Below are 15647 nucleotides of genomic sequence, written 5' to 3' on the forward strand. Positions count from 1 at the left end.
AATTCTTTCTGATTTTAGAAACTGCATTAAAGAAGGGGTGCACCGGTCCTGGAGATACTGCAATACCAGGTCAATGCGTGGAGTGGACAGAGCAAGCTCTTTTTCCATCTCCCTGTTCTAAAAATCCATTTAATATATGGTCCCCAGATAGGGGACGTATCAGATATTAAACTGATAAGAACAGATACTACACTTGATCTTAGCCAAAAGGCCGAGAAGCGATAACCAGAATTGGTTTCAAACTACGGAGCCACCCAAGGATCCTGAAAAGTCCATTTGTGGAGATGAGCTCCTGGACTCCCGTTAAGAAGACATGTTGTCAACCTCTAGATCCCTTACATGCCTGCACTTTTCGGCTTGCTGCTGCTGCAATCCACGCGTTTTAGATCTGCATAACTCCACCTCTTTAAACACAGCACCTTCACCCCCTGCTGTTCCCACCCGCCTCAACACCGTTGGAAGGGAGGAGAACCAATTAAGGCGGGGGGTGGGGTGGAACGAGCAGCTGTCTACCCTTAGCAGGAGGGCTGCTGATTACATACCTCTCCTGCTGCTGCTGCTGCTGCTGCTGGCTGTCCAGCAGCAGACTGAAGGTGGCTGCTGCTGTGCACAGGTATATAAAGGCTCAGAGCCTATTATGACACGCGCAGCCAGCGTTCCATTGCCACATTCCATCTACTGCAGGCAGGATACCTGGCTGGCTGAATGTCGCTGAGAAGCTCACAGAGACCGCCATAAGCAACAGTTTAACAGAATGCCACAGACTAATCAACCAAACTTTTTGGGTTGGGTTCTCTTTTATAGTCTGCAGGCATTAAATGAAAGAAGTCAGTGTTCCAGCAGAGGGAGACAACGTTTCAGAAAAGGCATTGTAGCAAACCAAAAAAGAAATTTTAAGTGCAGCAGAGTAACCAGCGCACATACCTGTTAGCTCAGGTGAGTTTAAAAGGCTGCTGTTGATAACAAGGGCATTTGCTAAATAGATGGTGTGTGTGCAACAATATACTGAAAGGTCAATTATATTGTGCAGCTTATCTCACCACCTGTAGTTATTTAGGTGAAAGCTCCAAAATGCTTGCCTAATATGTCTGTTTATCCAAAAGGAAGTAAAAAGGGAGAGCTAGAAAGATAGCATTTCATTACATTACATGGCAATGCAATGCACAGTTGCTGAAGTTGAACCAAAATGAGCTTGTAATCTGGCTTCTGCAACTTTGAACATGAAAAATCCAATGAGGAGAAGAAAAGCAAAGCCAAAGAGTCCATCCCAAAATCCGACAAACAAGCAAAATGAACAAAAAACATTGAATTCAATTCTTTCTGATTTTAGAAACTGCATTAAAGAAGGGGTGCACCGGTCCTGGAGATACTGCAATACCAGGTCAATGCGTGGAGTGGACAGAGCAAGCTCTTTTTCCATCTCCCTGTTCTAAAAATCCATTTAATATATGGTCCCCAGATAGGGGACGTATCAGATATTAAACTGATAAGAACAGATACTACACTTGATCTTAGCCAAAAGGCCGAGAAGCGATAACCAGAATTGGTTTCAAACTACGGAGCCACCCAAGGATCCTGAAAAGTCCATTTGTGGAGATGAGCTCCTGGACTCCCGTTAAGAAGACATGTTGTCAACCTCTAGATCCCTTACATGCCTGCACTTTTCGGCTTGCTGCTGCTGCAATCCACGCGTTTTAGATCTGCATAACTCCACCTCTTTAAACACAGCACCTTCACCCCCTGCTGTTCCTACCCGCCTCAACACCGTTGGAAGGGAGGAGAACCAATTAAGGCGGGGGGTGGGGTGGAACGAGCAGCTGTCTACCCTTAGCAGGAGGGCTGCTGATTACATACCTCTCCTGCTGCTGCTGCTGCTGCTGCTGGCTGTCCAGCAGCAGACTGAAGGTGGCTGCTGCTGTGCACAGGTATATAAAGGCTCAGAGCCTATTATGACACGCGCAGCCAGCGTTCCATTGCCACATTCCATCTACTGCAGGCAGGATACCTGGCTGGCTGAATGTCGCTGAGAAGCTCACAGAGACCGCCATAAGCAACAGTTTAACAGAATGCCACAGACTAATCAACCAAACTTTTTGGGTTGGGTTCTCTTTTATAGTCTGCAGGCATTAAATGAAAGAAGTCAGTGTTCCAGCAGAGGGAGACAACGTTTCAGAAAAGGCATTGTAGCAAACCAAAAAAGAAATTTTAAGCGCAGCAGAGTAACCAGCGCACATACCTGTCAGCTCAGGTGAGTTTAAAAGGCTGCTGTTGATAACAAGGGCATTTGCTAAATAGATGGTGTGTGTGCAACAATATACTGAAAGGTCAATTATATTGTGCAGCTTATCTCACCACCTGTAGTTATTTAGGTGAAAGCTCCAAAATGCTTGCCTAATATGTCTGTTTATCCAAAAGGAAGTAAAAAGGGAGAGCTAGAAAGATAGCATTTCATTACATTACATGGCAATGCAATGCACAGTTGCTGAAGTTGAACCAAAATGAGCTTGTAATCTGGCTTCTGCAACTTTGAACATGAAAAATCCAATGAGGAGAAGAAAAGCAAAGCCAAAGAGTCCATCCCAAAATCCGACAAACAAGCAAAATGAACAAAAAACATTGAATTCAATTCTTTCTGATTTTAGAAACTGCATTAAAGAAGGGGTGCACCGGTCCTGGAGATACTGCAATACCAGGTCAATGCGTGGAGTGGACAGAGCAAGCTCTTTTTCCATCTCCCTGTTCTAAAAATCCATTTAATATATGGTCCCCAGATAGGGGACGTATCAGATATTAAACTGATAAGAACAGATACTACACTTGATCTTAGCCAAAAGGCCGAGAAGCGATAACCAGAATTGGTTTCAAACTACGGAGCCACCCAAGGATCCTGAAAAGTCCATTTGTGGAGATGAGCTCCTGGACTCCCGTTAAGAAGACATGTTGTCAACCTCTAGATCCCTTACATGCCTGCACTTTTCGGCTTGCTGCTGCTGCAATCCACGCGTTTTAGATCTGCATAACTCCACCTCTTTAAACACAGCACCTTCACCCCCTGCTGTTCCCACCCGCCTCAACACCGTTGGAAGGGAGGAGAACCAATTAAGGCGGGGGGTGGGGTGGAACGAGCAGCTGTCTACCCTTAGCAGGAGGGCTGCTGATTACATACCTCTCCTGCTGCTGCTGCTGCTGCTGCTGGCTGTCCAGCAGCAGACTGAAGGTGGCTGCTGCTGTGCACAGGTATATAAAGGCTCAGAGCCTATTATGACACGCGCAGCCAGCGTTCCATTGCCACATTCCATCTACTGCAGGCAGGATACCTGGCTGGCTGAATGTCGCTGAGAAGCTCACAGAGACCGCCATAAGCAACAGTTTAACAGAATGCCACAGACTAATCAACCAAACTTTTTGGGTTGGGTTCTCTTTTATAGTCTGCAGGCATTAAATGAAAGAAGTCAGTGTTCCAGCAGAGGGAGACAACGTTTCAGAAAAGGCATTGTAGCAAACCAAAAAAGAAATTTTAAGCGCAGCAGAGTAACCAGCGCACATACCTGTTAGCTCAGGTGAGTTTAAAAGGCTGCTGTTGATAACAAGGGCATTTGCTAAATAGATGGTGTGTGTGCAACAATATACTGAAAGGTCAATTATATTGTGCAGCTTATCTCACCACCTGTAGTTATTTAGGTGAAAGCTCCAAAATGCTTGCCTAATATGTCTGTTTATCCAAAAGGAAGTAAAAAGGGAGAGCTAGAAAGATAGCATTTCATTACATTACATGGCAATGCAATGCACAGTTGCTGAAGTTGAACCAAAATGAGCTTGTAATCTGGCTTCTGCAACTTTGAACATGAAAAATCCAATGAGGAGAAGAAAAGCAAAGCCAAAGAGTCCATCCCAAAATCCGACAAACAAGCAAAATGAACAAAAAACATTGAATTCAATTCTTTCTGATTTTAGAAACTGCATTAAAGAAGGGGTGCACCGGTCCTGGAGATACTGCAATACCAGGTCAATGCGTGGAGTGGACAGAGCAAGCTCTTTTTCCATCTCCCTGTTCTAAAAATCCATTTAATATATGGTCCCCAGATAGGGGACGTATCAGATATTAAACTGATAAGAACAGATACTACACTTGATCTTAGCCAAAAGGCCGAGAAGCGATAACCAGAATTGGTTTCAAACTACGGAGCCACCCAAGGATCCTGAAAAGTCCATTTGTGGAGATGAGCTCCTGGACTCCCGTTAAGAAGACATGTTGTCAACCTCTAGATCCCTTACATGCCTGCACTTTTCGGCTTGCTGCTGCTGCAATCCACGCGTTTTAGATCTGCATAACTCCACCTCTTTAAACACAGCACCTTCACCCCCTGCTGTTCCCACCCGCCTCAACACCGTTGGAAGGGAGGAGAACCAATTAAGGCGGGGGGTGGGGTGGAACGAGCAGCTGTCTACCCTTAGCAGGAGGGCTGCTGATTACATACCTCTCCTGCTGCTGCTGCTGCTGCTGCTGGCTGTCCAGCAGCAGACTGAAGGTGGCTGCTGCTGTGCACAGGTATATAAAGGCTCAGAGCCTATTATGACACGCGCAGCCAGCGTTCCATTGCCACATTCCATCTACTGCAGGCAGGATACCTGGCTGGCTGAATGTCGCTGAGAAGCTCACAGAGACCGCCATAAGCAACAGTTTAACAGAATGCCACAGACTAATCAACCAAACTTTTTGGGTTGGGTTCTCTTTTATAGTCTGCAGGCATTAAATGAAAGAAGTCAGTGTTCCAGCAGAGGGAGACAACGTTTCAGAAAAGGCATTGTAGCAAACCAAAAAAGAAATTTTAAGCGCAGCAGAGTAACCAGCGCACATACCTGTTAGCTCAGGTGAGTTTAAAAGGCTGCTGTTGATAACAAGGGCATTTGCTAAATAGATGGTGTGTGTGCAACAATATACTGAAAGGTCAATTATATTGTGCAGCTTATCTCACCACCTGTAGTTATTTAGGTGAAAGCTCCAAAATGCTTGCCTAATATGTCTGTTTATCCAAAAGGAAGTAAAAAGGGAGAGCTAGAAAGATAGCATTTCATTACATTACATGGCAATGCAATGCACAGTTGCTGAAGTTGAACCAAAATGAGCTTGTAATCTGGCTTCTGCAACTTTGAACATGAAAAATCCAATGAGGAGAAGAAAAGCAAAGCCAAAGAGTCCATCCCAAAATCCGACAAACAAGCAAAATGAACAAAAAACATTGAATTCAATTCTTTCTGATTTTAGAAACTGCATTAAAGAAGGGGTGCACCGGTCCTGGAGATACTGCAATACCAGGTCAATGCGTGGAGTGGACAGAGCAAGCTCTTTTTCCATCTCCCTGTTCTAAAAATCCATTTAATATATGGTCCCCAGATAGGGGACGTATCAGATATTAAACTGATAAGAACAGATACTACACTTGATCTTAGCCAAAAGGCCGAGAAGCGATAACCAGAATTGGTTTCAAACTACGGAGCCACCCAAGGATCCTGAAAAGTCCATTTGTGGAGATGAGCTCCTGGACTCCCGTTAAGAAGACATGTTGTCAACCTCTAGATCCCTTACATGCCTGCACTTTTCGGCTTGCTGCTGCTGCAATCCACGCGTTTTAGATCTGCATAACTCCACCTCTTTAAACACAGCACCTTCACCCCCTGCTGTTCCCACCCGCCTCAACACCGTTGGAAGGGAGGAGAACCAATTAAGGCGGGGGGTGGGGTGGAACGAGCAGCTGTCTACCCTTAGCAGGAGGGCTGCTGATTACATACCTCTCCTGCTGCTGCTGCTGCTGGCTGTCCAGCAGCAGACTGAAGGTGGCTGCTGCTGTGCACAGGTATATAAAGGCTCAGAGCCTATTATGACATGCGCAGCCAGCGTTCCATTGCCACATTCCATCTACTGCAGGCAGGATACCTGGCTGGCTGAATGTCGCTGAGAAGCTCACAGAGACCGCCATAAGCAACAGTTTAACAGAATGCCACAGACTAATCAACCAAACTTTTTGGGTTGGGTTCTCTTTTATAGTCTGCAGGCATTAAATGAAAGAAGTCAGTGTTCCAGCAGAGGGAGACAACGTTTCAGAAAAGGCATTGTAGCAAACCAAAAAAGAAATTTTAAGCGCAGCAGAGTAACCAGCGCACATACCTGTTAGCTCAGGTGAGTTTAAAAGGCTGCTGTTGATAACAAGGGCATTTGCTAAATAGATGGTGTGTGTGCAACAATATACTGAAAGGTCAATTATATTGTGCAGCTTATCTCACCACCTGTAGTTATTTAGGTGAAAGCTCCAAAATGCTTGCCTAATATGTCTGTTTATCCAAAAGGAAGTAAAAAGGGAGAGCTAGAAAGATAGCATTTCATTACATTACATGGCAATGCAATGCACAGTTGCTGAAGTTGAACCAAAATGAGCTTGTAATCTGGCTTCTGCAACTTTGAACATGAAAAATCCAATGAGGAGAAGAAAAGCAAAGCCAAAGAGTCCATCCCAAAATCCGACAAACAAGCAAAATGAACAAAAAACATTGAATTCAATTCTTTCTGATTTTAGAAACTGCATTAAAGAAGGGGTGCACCGGTCCTGGAGATACTGCAATACCAGGTCAATGCGTGGAGTGGACAGAGCAAGCTCTTTTTCCATCTCCCTGTTCTAAAAATCCATTTAATATATGGTCCCCAGATAGGGGACGTATCAGATATTAAACTGATAAGAACAGATACTACACTTGATCTTAGCCAAAAGGCCGAGAAGCGATAACCAGAATTGGTTTCAAACTACGGAGCCACCCAAGGATCCTGAAAAGTCCATTTGTGGAGATGAGCTCCTGGACTCCCGTTAAGAAGACATGTTGTCAACCTCTAGATCCCTTACATGCCTGCACTTTTCGGCTTGCTGCTGCTGCAATCCACGCGTTTTAGATCTGCATAACTCCACCTCTTTAAACACAGCACCTTCACCCCCTGCTGTTCCCACCCGCCTCAACACCGTTGGAAGGGAGGAGAACCAATTAAGGCGGGGGGTGGGGTGGAACGAGCAGCTGTCTACCCTTAGCAGGAGGGCTGCTGATTACATACCTCTCCTGCTGCTGCTGCTGCTGCTGCTGCTGCTGGCTGTCCAGCAGCAGACTGAAGGTGGCTGCTGCTGTGCACAGGTATATAAAGGCTCAGAGCCTATTATGACACGCGCAGCCAGCGTTCCATTGCCACATTCCATCTACTGCAGGCAGGATACCTGGCTGGCTGAATGTCGCTGAGAAGCTCACAGAGACCGCCATAAGCAACAGTTTAACAGAATGCCACAGACTAATCAACCAAACTTTTTGGGTTGGGTTCTCTTTTATAGTCTGCAGGCATTAAATGAAAGAAGTCAGTGTTCCAGCAGAGGGAGACAACGTTTCAGAAAAGGCATTGTAGCAAACCAAAAAAGAAATTTTAAGCGCAGCAGAGTAACCAGCGCACATACCTGTTAGCTCAGGTGAGTTTAAAAGGCTGCTGTTGATAACAAGGGCATTTGCTAAATAGATGGTGTGTGTGCAACAATATACTGAAAGGTCAATTATATTGTGCAGCTTATCTCACCACCTGTAGTTATTTAGGTGAAAGCTCCAAAATGCTTGCCTAATATGTCTGTTTATCCAAAAGGAAGTAAAAAGGGAGAGCTAGAAAGATAGCATTTCATTACATTACATGGCAATGCAATGCACAGTTGCTGAAGTTGAACCAAAATGAGCTTGTAATCTGGCTTCTGCAACTTTGAACATGAAAAATCCAATGAGGAGAAGAAAAGCAAAGCCAAAGAGTCCATCCCAAAATCCGACAAACAAGCAAAATGAACAAAAAACATTGAATTCAATTCTTTCTGATTTTAGAAACTGCATTAAAGAAGGGGTGCACCGGTCCTGGAGATACTGCAATACCAGGTCAATGCGTGGAGTGGACAGAGCAAGCTCTTTTTCCATCTCCCTGTTCTAAAAATCCATTTAATATATGGTCCCCAGATAGGGGACGTATCAGATATTAAACTGATAAGAACAGATACTACACTTGATCTTAGCCAAAAGGCCGAGAAGCGATAACCAGAATTGGTTTCAAACTACGGAGCCACCCAAGGATCCTGAAAAGTCCATTTGTGGAGATGAGCTCCTGGACTCCCGTTAAGAAGACATGTTGTCAACCTCTAGATCCCTTACATGCCTGCACTTTTCGGCTTGCTGCTGCTGCAATCCACGCGTTTTAGATCTGCATAACTCCACCTCTTTAAACACAGCACCTTCACCCCCTGCTGTTCCCACCCGCCTCAACACCGTTGGAAGGGAGGAGAACCAATTAAGGCGGGGGGTGGGGTGGAACGAGCAGCTGTCTACCCTTAGCAGGAGGGCTGCTGATTACATACCTCTCCTGCTGCTGCTGCTGCTGCTGCTGGCTGTCCAGCAGCAGACTGAAGGTGGCTGCTGCTGTGCACAGGTATATAAAGGCTCAGAGCCTATTATGACACGCGCAGCCAGCGTTCCATTGCCACATTCCATCTACTGCAGGCAGGATACCTGGCTGGCTGAATGTCGCTGAGAAGCTCACAGAGACCGCCATAAGCAACAGTTTAACAGAATGCCACAGACTAATCAACCAAACTTTTTGGGTTGGGTTCTCTTTTATAGTCTGCAGGCATTAAATGAAAGAAGTCAGTGTTCCAGCAGAGGGAGACAACGTTTCAGAAAAGGCATTGTAGCAAACCAAAAAAGAAATTTTAAGCGCAGCAGAGTAACCAGCGCACATACCTGTTAGCTCAGGTGAGTTTAAAAGGCTGCTGTTGATAACAAGGGCATTTGCTAAATAGATGGTGTGTGTGCAACAATATACTGAAAGGTCAATTATATTGTGCAGCTTATCTCACCACCTGTAGTTATTTAGGTGAAAGCTCCAAAATGCTTGCCTAATATGTCTGTTTATCCAAAAGGAAGTAAAAAGGGAGAGCTAGAAAGATAGCATTTCATTACATTACATGGCAATGCAATGCACAGTTGCTGAAGTTGAACCAAAATGAGCTTGTAATCTGGCTTCTGCAACTTTGAACATGAAAAATCCAATGAGGAGAAGAAAAGCAAAGCCAAAGAGTCCATCCCAAAATCCGACAAACAAGCAAAATGAACAAAAAACATTGAATTCAATTCTTTCTGATTTTAGAAACTGCATTAAAGAAGGGGTGCACCGGTCCTGGAGATACTGCAATACCAGGTCAATGCGTGGAGTGGACAGAGCAAGCTCTTTTTCCATCTCCCTGTTGTAAAAATCCATTTAATATATGGTCCCCAGATAGGGGACGTATCAGATATTAAACTGATAAGAACAGATACTACACTTGATCTTAGCCAAAAGGCCGAGAAGCGATAACCAGAATTGGTTTCAAACTACGGAGCCACCCAAGGATCCTGAAAAGTCCATTTGTGGAGATGAGCTCCTGGACTCCCGTTAAGAAGACATGTTGTCAACCTCTAGATCCCTTACATGCCTGCACTTTTCGGCTTGCTGCTGCTGCAATCCACGCGTTTTAGATCTGCATAACTCCACCTCTTTAAACACAGCACCTTCACCCCCTGCTGTTCCCACCCGCCTCAACACCGTTGGAAGGGAGGAGAACCAATTAAGGCGGGGGGTGGGGTGGAACGAGCAGCTGTCTACCCTTAGCAGGAGGGCTGCTGATTACATACCTCTCCTGCTGCTGCTGCTGCTGCTGCTGGCTGTCCAGCAGCAGACTGAAGGTGGCTGCTGCTGTGCACAGGTATATAAAGGCTCAGAGCCTATTATGACACGCGCAGCCAGCGTTCCATTGCCACATTCCATCTACTGCAGGCAGGATACCTGGCTGGCTGAATGTCGCTGAGAAGCTCACAGAGACCGCCATAAGCAACAGTTTAACAGAATGCCACAGACTAATCAACCAAACTTTTTGGGTTGGGTTCTCTTTTATAGTCTGCAGGCATTAAATGAAAGAAGTCATTGTTCCAGCAGAGGGAGACAACGTTTCAGAAAAGGCATTGTAGCAAACCAAAAAAGAAATTTTAAGCGCAGCAGAGTAACCAGCGCACATACCTGTTAGCTCAGGTGAGTTTAAAAGGCTGCTGTTGATAACAAGGGCATTTGCTAAATAGATGGTGTGTGTGCAACAATATACTGAAAGGTCAATTATATTGTGCAGCTTATCTCACCACCTGTAGTTATTTAGGTGAAAGCTCCAAAATGCTTGCCTAATATGTCTGTTTATCCAAAAGGAAGTAAAAAGGGAGAGCTAGAAAGATAGCATTTCATTACATTACATGGCAATGCAATGCACAGTTGCTGAAGTTGAACCAAAATGAGCTTGTAATCTGGCTTCTGCAACTTTGAACATGAAAAATCCAATGAGGAGAAGAAAAGCAAAGCCAAAGAGTCCATCCCAAAATCCGACAAACAAGCAAAATGAACAAAAAACATTGAATTCAATTCTTTCTGATTTTAGAAACTGCATTAAAGAAGGGGTGCACCGGTCCTGGAGATACTGCAATACCAGGTCAATGCGTGGAGTGGACAGAGCAAGCTCTTTTTCCATCTCCCTGTTCTAAAAATCCATTTAATATATGGTCCCCAGATAGGGGACGTATCAGATATTAAACTGATAAGAACAGATACTACACTTGATCTTAGCCAAAAGGCCGAGAAGCGATAACCAGAATTGGTTTCAAACTACGGAGCCACCCAAGGATCCTGAAAAGTCCATTTGTGGAGATGAGCTCCTGGACTCCCGTTAAGAAGACATGTTGTCAACCTCTAGATCCCTTACATGCCTGCACTTTTCGGCTTGCTGCTGCTGCAATCCACGCGTTTTAGATCTGCATAACTCCACCTCTTTAAACACAGCACCTTCACCCCCTGCTGTTCCCACCCGCCTCAACACCGTTGGAAGGGAGGAGAACCAATTAAGGCGGGGGGTGGGGTGGAACGAGCAGCTGTCTACCCTTAGCAGGAGGGCTGCTGATTACATACCTCTCCTGCTGCTGCTGCTGCTGCTGCTGGCTGTCCAGCAGCAGACTGAAGGTGGCTGCTGCTGTGCACAGGTATATAAAGGCTCAGAGCCTATTATGACACGCGCAGCCAGCGTTCCATTGCCACATTCCATCTACTGCAGGCAGGATACCTGGCTGGCTGAATGTCGCTGAGAAGCTCACAGAGACCGCCATAAGCAACAGTTTAACAGAATGCCACAGACTAATCAACCAAACTTTTTGGGTTGGGTTCTCTTTTATAGTCTGCAGGCATTAAATGAAAGAAGTCAGTGTTCCAGCAGAGGGAGACAACGTTTCAGAAAAGGCATTGTAGCAAACCAAAAAAGAAATTTTAAGCGCAGCAGAGTAACCAGCGCACATACCTGTTAGCTCAGGTGAGTTTAAAAGGCTGCTGTTGATAACAAGGGCATTTGCTAAATAGATGGTGTGTGTGCAACAATATACTGAAAAGTCAATTATATTGTGCAGCTTATCTCACCACCTGTAGTTATTTAGGTGAAAGCTCCAAAATGCTTGCCTAATATGTCTGTTTATCCAAAAGGAAGTAAAAAGGGAGAGCTAGAAAGATAGCATTTCATTACATTACATGGCAATGCAATGCACAGTTGCTGAAGTTGAACCAAAATGAGCTTGTAATCTGGCTTCTGCAACTTTGAACATGAAAAATCCAATGAGGAGAAGAAAAGCAAAGCCAAAGAGTCCATCCCAAAATCCGACAAACAAGCAAAATGAACAAAAAACATTGAATTCAATTCTTTCTGATTTTAGAAACTGCATTAAAGAAGGGGTGCACCGGTCCTGGAGATACTGCAATACCAGGTCAATGCGTGGAGTGGACAGAGCAAGCTCTTTTTCCATCTCCCTGTTCTAAAAATCCATTTAATATATGGTCCCCAGATAGGGGACGTATCAGATATTAAACTGATAAGAACAGATACTACACTTGATCTTAGCCAAAAGGCCGAGAAGCGATAACCAGAATTGGTTTCAAACTACGGAGCCACCCAAGGATCCTGAAAAGTCCATTTGTGGAGATGAGCTCCTGGACTCCCGTTAAGAAGACATGTTGTCAACCTCTAGATCCCTTACATGCCTGCACTTTTCGGCTTGCTGCTGCTGCAATCCACGCGTTTTAGATCTGCATAACTCCACCTCTTTAAACACAGCACCTTCACCCCCTGCTGTTCCCACTCGCCTCAACACCGTTGGAAGGGAGGAGAACCAATTAAGGCGGGGGGTGGGGTGGAACGAGCAGCTGTCTACCCTTAGCAGGAGGGCTGCTGATTACATACCTCTCCTGCTGCTGCTGCTGCTGCTGGCTGTCCAGCAGCAGACTGAAGGTGGCTGCTGCTGTGCACAGGTATATAAAGGCTCAGAGCCTATTATGACACGCGCAGCCAGCGTTCCATTGCCACATTCCATCTACTGCAGGCAGGATATCTGGCTGGCTGAATGTCGCTGAGAAGCTCACAGAGACCGCCATAAGCAACAGTTTAACAGAATGCCACAGACTAATCAACCAAACTTTTTGGGTTGGGTTCTCTTTTATAGTCTGCAGGCATTAAATGAAAGAAGTCAGTGTTCCAGCAGAGGGAGACAACGTTTCAGAAAAGGCATTGTAGCAAACCAAAAAAGAAATTTTAAGCGCAGCAGAGTAACCAGCGCACATACCTGTTAGCTCAGGTGAGTTTAAAAGGCTGCTGTTGATAACAAGGGCATTTGCTAAATAGATGGTGTGTGTGCAACAATATACTGAAAGGTCAATTATATTGTGCAGCTTATCTCACCACCTGTAGTTATTTAGGTGAAAGCTCCAAAATGCTTGCCTAATATGTCTGTTTATCCAAAAGGAAGTAAAAAGGGAGAGCTAGAAAGATAGCATTTCATTACATTACATGGCAATGCAATGCACAGTTGCTGAAGTTGAACCAAAATGAGCTTGTAATCTGGCTTCTGCAACTTTGAACATGAAAAATCCAATGAGGAGAAGAAAAGCAAAGCCAAAGAGTCCATCCCAAAATCCGACAAACAAGCAAAATGAACAAAAAACATTGAATTCAATTCTTTCTGATTTTAGAAACTGCATTAAAGAAGGGGTGCACCGGTCCTGGAGATACTGCAATACCAGGTCAATGCGTGGAGTGGACAGAGCAAGCTCTTTTTCCATCTCCCTGTTCTAAAAATCCATTTAATATATGGTCCCCAGATAGGGGACGTATCAGATATTAAACTGATAAGAACAGATACTACACTTGATCTTAGCCAAAAGGCCGAGAAGCGATAACCAGAATTGGTTTCAAACTACGGAGCCACCCAAGGATCCTGAAAAGTCCATTTGTGGAGATGAGCTCCTGGACTCCCGTTAAGAAGACATGTTGTCAACCTCTAGATCCCTTACATGCCTGCACTTTTCGGCTTGCTGCTGCTGCAATCCACGCGTTTTAGATCTGCATAACTCCACCTCTTTAAACACAGCACCTTCACCCCCTGCTGTTCCCACCCGCCTCAACACCGTTGGAAGGGAGGAGAACCAATTAAGGCGGGGGGTGGGGTGGAACGAGCAGCTGTCTACCCTTAGCAGGAGGGCTGCTGATTACATACCTCTCCTGCTGCTGCTGCTGCTGGCTGTCCAGCAGCAGACTGAAGGTGGCTGCTGCTGTGCACAGGTATATAAAGGCTCAGAGCCTATTATGACATGCGCAGCCAGCGTTCCATTGCCACATTCCATCTACTGCAGGCAGGATACCTGGCTGGCTGAATGTCGCTGAGAAGCTCACAGAGACCGCCATAAGCAACAGTTTAACAGAATGCCACAGACTAATCAACCAAACTTTTTGGGTTGGGTTCTCTTTTATAGTCTGCAGGCATTAAATGAAAGAAGTCAGTGTTCCAGCAGAGGGAGACAACGTTTCAGAAAAGGCATTGTAGCAAACCAAAAAAGAAATTTTAAGCGCAGCAGAGTAACCAGCGCACATACCTGTTAGCTCAGGTGAGTTTAAAAGGCTGCTGTTGATAACAAGGGCATTTGCTAAATAGATGGTGTGTGTGCAACAATATACTGAAAGGTCAATTATATTGTGCAGCTTATCTCACCACCTGTAGTTATTTAGGTGAAAGCTCCAAAATGCTTGCCTAATATGTCTGTTTATCCAAAAGGAAGTAAAAAGGGAGAGCTAGAAAGATAGCATTTCATTACATTACATGGCAATGCAATGCACAGTTGCTGAAGTTGAACCAAAATGAGCTTGTAATCTGGCTTCTGCAACTTTGAACATGAAAAATCCAATGAGGAGAAGAAAAGCAAAGCCAAAGAGTCCATCCCAAAATCCGACAAACAAGCAAAATGAACAAAAAACATTGAATTCAATTCTTTCTGATTTTAGAAACTGCATTAAAGAAGGGGTGCACCGGTCCTGGAGATACTGCAATACCAGGTCAATGCGTGGAGTGGACAGAGCAAGCTCTTTTTCCATCTCCCTGTTCTAAAAATCCATTTAATATATGGTCCCCAGATAGGGGACGTATCAGATATTAAACTGATAAGAACAGATACTACACTTGATCTTAGCCAAAAGGCCGAGAAGCGATAACCAGAATTGGTTTCAAACTACGGAGCCACCCAAGGATCCTGAAAAGTCCATTTGTGGAGATGAGCTCCTGGACTCCCGTTAAGAAGACATGTTGTCAACCTCTAGATCCCTTACATGCCTGCACTTTTCGGCTTGCTGCTGCTGCAATCCACGCGTTTTAGATCTGCATAACTCCACCTCTTTAAACACAGCACCTTCACCCCCTGCTGTTCCCACCCGCCTCAACACCGTTGGAAGGGAGGAGAACCAATTAAGGCAGGGGGTGGGGTGGAACGAGCAGCTGTCTACCCTTAGCAGGAGGGCTGCTGATTACATACCTCTCCTGCTGCTGCTGCTGCTGCTGCTGCTGGCTGTCCAGCAGCAGACTGAAGGTGGCTGCTGCTGTGCACAGGTATATAAAGGCTCAGAGCCTATTATGACACGCGCAGCCAGCGTTCCATTGCCACATTCCATCTACTGCAGGCAGGATACCTGGCTGGCTGAATGTCGCTGAGAAGCTCACAGAGACCGCCATAAGCAACAGTTTAACAGAATGCCACAGACTAATCAACCAAACTTTTTGGGTTGGGTTCTCTTTTATAGTCTGCAGGCATTAAATGAAAGAAGTCAGTGTTCCAGCAGAGGGAGACAACGTTTCAGAAAAGGCATTGTAGCAAACCAAAAAAGAAATTTTAAGCGCAGCAGAGTAACCAGCGCACATACCTGTTAGCTCAGGTGAGTTTAAAAGGCTGCTGTTGATAACAAGGGCATTTGCTAAATAGATGGTGTGTGTGCAACAATATACTGAAAGGTCAATTATATTGTGCAGCTTATCTCACCACCTGTAGTTATTTAGGTGAAAGCTCCAAAATGCTTGCCTAATATGTCTGTTTATCCAAAAGGAAGTAAAAAGGGAGAGCTAGAAAGATAGCATTTCATTACATTACATGGCAATGCAATGCACAGTTGCTGAAGTTGAACCAAAATGAGCTTGTAATCTGGCTTCTGCAACTTTGAACA

General features: G+C 45.0%; 12 non-coding genes across 12 annotated transcripts; all 12 read right to left on the minus strand.

Annotated features, from left to right (window-relative positions):
- Positions 1–32: 32 nt before the first annotated feature.
- LOC141220138 (U2 spliceosomal RNA) lies at positions 33–223 on the minus strand. Its single transcript, XR_012288510.1, has one exon. It is a non-coding gene; the product is annotated as a U2 spliceosomal RNA (small nuclear RNA).
- A 1121-nt stretch (positions 224–1344) lies between these two features.
- Positions 1345–1535, minus strand: LOC141220139 (U2 spliceosomal RNA). The gene has a single exon (XR_012288511.1). It is a non-coding gene; the product is annotated as a U2 spliceosomal RNA (small nuclear RNA).
- A 1121-nt stretch (positions 1536–2656) lies between these two features.
- On the minus strand, positions 2657–2847 carry LOC141220140 (U2 spliceosomal RNA). Its single transcript, XR_012288512.1, has one exon. It is a non-coding gene; the product is annotated as a U2 spliceosomal RNA (small nuclear RNA).
- Positions 2848–3968: 1121 nt separating this feature from the next.
- LOC141220141 (U2 spliceosomal RNA) lies at positions 3969–4159 on the minus strand. The gene has a single exon (XR_012288513.1). It is a non-coding gene; the product is annotated as a U2 spliceosomal RNA (small nuclear RNA).
- A 1121-nt stretch (positions 4160–5280) lies between these two features.
- Positions 5281–5471, minus strand: LOC141220142 (U2 spliceosomal RNA). The gene has a single exon (XR_012288514.1). It is a non-coding gene; the product is annotated as a U2 spliceosomal RNA (small nuclear RNA).
- Positions 5472–6586: 1115 nt separating this feature from the next.
- Positions 6587–6777, minus strand: LOC141220143 (U2 spliceosomal RNA). The gene has a single exon (XR_012288515.1). It is a non-coding gene; the product is annotated as a U2 spliceosomal RNA (small nuclear RNA).
- A 1127-nt stretch (positions 6778–7904) lies between these two features.
- LOC141220145 (U2 spliceosomal RNA) lies at positions 7905–8095 on the minus strand. Its single transcript, XR_012288517.1, has one exon. It is a non-coding gene; the product is annotated as a U2 spliceosomal RNA (small nuclear RNA).
- Positions 8096–9216: 1121 nt separating this feature from the next.
- On the minus strand, positions 9217–9407 carry LOC141220199 (U2 spliceosomal RNA). Its single transcript, XR_012288569.1, has one exon. It is a non-coding gene; the product is annotated as a U2 spliceosomal RNA (small nuclear RNA).
- A 1121-nt stretch (positions 9408–10528) lies between these two features.
- Positions 10529–10719, minus strand: LOC141220146 (U2 spliceosomal RNA). Its single transcript, XR_012288518.1, has one exon. It is a non-coding gene; the product is annotated as a U2 spliceosomal RNA (small nuclear RNA).
- Positions 10720–11840: 1121 nt separating this feature from the next.
- On the minus strand, positions 11841–12031 carry LOC141220147 (U2 spliceosomal RNA). Its single transcript, XR_012288519.1, has one exon. It is a non-coding gene; the product is annotated as a U2 spliceosomal RNA (small nuclear RNA).
- A 1118-nt stretch (positions 12032–13149) lies between these two features.
- Positions 13150–13340, minus strand: LOC141220148 (U2 spliceosomal RNA). Its single transcript, XR_012288520.1, has one exon. It is a non-coding gene; the product is annotated as a U2 spliceosomal RNA (small nuclear RNA).
- Positions 13341–14455: 1115 nt separating this feature from the next.
- LOC141220149 (U2 spliceosomal RNA) lies at positions 14456–14646 on the minus strand. Its single transcript, XR_012288521.1, has one exon. It is a non-coding gene; the product is annotated as a U2 spliceosomal RNA (small nuclear RNA).
- Between the last annotated feature and the right edge of the window lie 1001 nt (positions 14647–15647).

The sequence above is a fragment of the Phyllobates terribilis genome, unplaced genomic scaffold (genome assembly GCF_046119375.1).
Source record: "Phyllobates terribilis strain yellow unplaced genomic scaffold, ASM4611937v1 Scaffold_277__1_contigs__length_2500907, whole genome shotgun sequence".
Lineage (NCBI taxonomy): Eukaryota > Metazoa > Chordata > Amphibia > Anura > Dendrobatidae > Phyllobates > Phyllobates terribilis.